The sequence below is a fragment of the Epargyreus clarus genome, unplaced genomic scaffold (assembly GCF_041222505.1).
Source record: "Epargyreus clarus isolate Ecla_fem2 unplaced genomic scaffold, WU_Ecla_fem_2.2 ptg000009l, whole genome shotgun sequence".
In the NCBI taxonomy this organism is placed as follows: Eukaryota; Metazoa; Arthropoda; class Insecta; order Lepidoptera; family Hesperiidae; genus Epargyreus; species Epargyreus clarus.
The window spans coordinates 15,058,131-15,061,477 of NW_027332217.1; the positions used below are offsets into that span (position 1 = coordinate 15,058,131).

General features: G+C 38.8%; 1 long non-coding RNA gene across 1 annotated transcript; it reads right to left on the reverse strand.

Annotated features, from left to right (window-relative positions):
* Window positions 1-2,112: 2,112 nt before the first annotated feature.
* LOC140744671 (uncharacterized) lies at window positions 2,113-2,844 on the reverse strand. Its single transcript, XR_012102576.1, has 2 exons — window positions 2,480-2,844; window positions 2,113-2,251 (listed from the first exon to the last, which is right to left on the reverse strand). It is a non-coding gene; the product is annotated as an uncharacterized LOC140744671 (long non-coding RNA).
* Window positions 2,845-3,347: the final 503 nt, after the last annotated feature.

Consider the following 3,347-nt stretch of genomic DNA (forward strand, 5'->3'; position numbering starts at 1 on the left):
TAGAGTCCTTTGTAGAGACTTGTATCTACAAACGACTCTACCACTGTATTGCAAATTATACTTCAGAGAGTATGAGAGTACGCGAGTGCGTCTAAGTCTATATTTCTGTTAGAAACGGAAACCTCACTGGTTTGTCTCTGGTGGCACCATTGTCAAACACATTTCTGTCTTATAACAGCAGTGTAAGGCGCTGCTGTGTTCCGTTTTAAAAATGTGGAAAGGGAGACATTATCTGTGGCTTCCCAACTTATTCCCAACTTGCTGACCAACCCCACGTAGGAATCAAATAACTGGGGTTGATTACAAATACCCATGGTTGGCAGGAGCCACTTATATTCAGGTTGACTGTATAGGTTCTCGTTCGCTATTGATTGTTATAAAAATATACTCCAGTACATCCTTTAGTTTTTAAGACAAATCTGTGCCCAGCAGAGGGGTGGAAAGAGTTACGTCCAATAACTTATATATCAAAAGTTGATCATATTTTCATAATATACAGTTTGCGTGTGTTATAGCCGTTATATTAACTAGTTTTTGAAGGTTATTATTAGAATGAAAGAAAATGGCCACGCCCACTTTGTTATACGATGATCATACGCGATTTTATGGGAACCGGGATATTAGAGTTTTTGGAACCAAGTAATTAGGAAAAAAAATATATTCTTTCTTAGGATTTTATTTATTTATTTATTTATTTATTTTTGTACACCTTAAACTAAGGGTAACAAAGGGTAAACTTAATGCCTAATGGCATTCTCTGCCAGTCGACCCTGGGTGATGGCGATAGCATGTGGTAGGCATAAACATAAGCAGTAATGATAAAATATCAAGAAATACAACTATGGAAAAAAACATACAATATCTACATATAATAATTATAAATAAATATAAATAATATATAAATATATAATAAAAATATGATATATACAAATAAATATATACAACACAGTGAATTAAGGAAAGTTGAAAGACTCAAGTATTGGAGGACATACGTAAGTAATGCTCCCGAACCATTCTCTTGAAGGTGGATTGTGTGTGGTATGTGTGCCAGATTGCCAGTAAATACATACTTAATTTTGAATGTAGAACTGGCGGATTCGAACTTGGATCCCTCTACATAGCACGCTAGTACCGCCGGTAAAATAAATAACTACTACGCAATACGCATACAAACAAAAAGCCTTTAATTTGCAATCTAAAGATGTATAAGAAGTAATAACCCCCATTTAAGATTGGTCAATATTTTTTTCTTATTCCCTAATCAGGCCTAAAACATTATTTGTAGGTATTTGTTCTTCCCTTTAGTACCTATCTTAGTAATTGGGTCAGCGTTTCATCAAGGGTACTGCAGCGGTACTAACGCGTTTATATCTTCCATAAATCGAGGAAAGGGCTCCAACTAATTCCGATACTTACTCGGAACGAGGGTGTAGCGTGCTTGCACCACTTTACTGCTCATAAACTCCAATAAATAGCTGCTTGTACGCAGAGCTAAGAAGATAGGACAACGTAGACTTTATCACTAAAAGACCTTTTTTAGGGTACCGTGCCCAAGGGGTAATAATTCGACAAGTACGTTGTTATTTGTTGTTATAGCTGCCACCGTTATGCCTCCTCTGTCAAAAGTTAATGTGTCTATCTACTACGGTTTAACACGTTCCCTGCGGCACAGATTTTTCTGTACTTTCCATTACTGCGTTACGAGTTGTTTTAAACCTCGTCCTATATCCGACATTGTGGCGGCACGAGGCGTGTTAAATCCCACCGCCCGAAGGAGACTAAAATCCTTTTTTTGGCGCCAAATAAGACAAAATCGACGGCTTTTGTCTTGATTATTATTAACAATGAGTTGATTAACCTAAAACTGCCGCCGCCCTTGGTTAAATTCGTTACTTTAGATTCTATGGGTAAAATAAAATGTGGGTCTAATGCACCTCGGACCGCACTGAAAAATGGCAGGTTTCCATATAATTTAGTGATGGGAAAATAAATATCGATTTTATTTTATTGTTTTTATTTATCAACGTTATGGACAGAATGAATACAAAAAGGGGAAAAGTTATGGATGTTTTTCATTGAAACATTTCAGACAATAAGGTTTTTTGCAAACAGTGCATTCCGTGAGATTTTTTTTTGGTTTTTTTGTCTGCCTCACGACATGTCAAGAATGTGCGGAGTTTTTCGTAGCATCCGACACATCTCTTCTTCTTTGGACCCTTATCGAGATGATGTGCTTTCTTTGCAGTGGATTCTGAAAAGTAGGAGCGAGTAGATTAGGGTAAAGAGTAATCGGAATACTCGGTAACGATTTTGCCTACGTTTCCTATATCAATAATGTAGCTACTTAACTTTTGTTTGAACCATAACAGGAAACGTAATTATCTATAATGTAATTTCTTACTATACCTACGGATATACGCCTAGCCTGCCAAGTCTCACTACTGGACTTTCACCTAGACAGAGTATATTTGTGACTTACCTGTTTTTGAAATATCTTCCTGTATTCTGATTCTGGCTCAGATTTTTCAACCGGTTTTTCTTCATCTTCCTCCATGATCAACTTTTTCGGCAACGTTTCGACATGATAATTTTCAACATAAAGACAGCGGTCCTACTTCGTCGCTACGCAGCCTCGACTGCGTTGCACAACACTAACCACGTGAAGCTAGCGTGGGGTGCGGTACGAGGTGCGTGGGGAAACGAGGCGTTCCCAACCTCGTTCCGCACTGTGTTAGCATTATTATTTGTTCAGTGCGGTACGAGGTCTAACAAACCCGACATTAGGTTGGTGTACCATAGAACTAGGAATCAGTAGCACATCACAAACATATAGTTATCACTCTCCTACCCTGAACCAAACGGAAGTTATGCCTCTCGCACCACAGAGAAGTTAAAGTTTTTTCTTACCGCTATAACGACCAGACATGGACGAGGTGTTTTAAGCCGCGTTCCGCAGCTAACGTGTTAAGCGGTAGAGCCCTGTGACAGACGGACAGACGGACAGACGGACAGACGGACAGACGGCAGACGGACAGACGGCAGACGGACAGACGGACAGACGGACGGACGGACAGACAGCGAAGTCTTAGTAATAGGGTTCCGTTTTTACCCTTTGGGTACGGAACCCTAAAAATGGGACCCTATTACTAAGACTTCGCTGTCTGTCCGTCTGTCACAGGTGTCTATCTCTTGATACTTAATATATAGACACTTGAATTTTTAATAAAATATGTGGCTGTTAAAATATACAAGATAACGCAATTTTTCGACGTTTTTCACTTTTGAACCGTCATAGACAGACAATTAAAATTGCATTTACTTGTGTTTTACGGTTGATATGATTACTA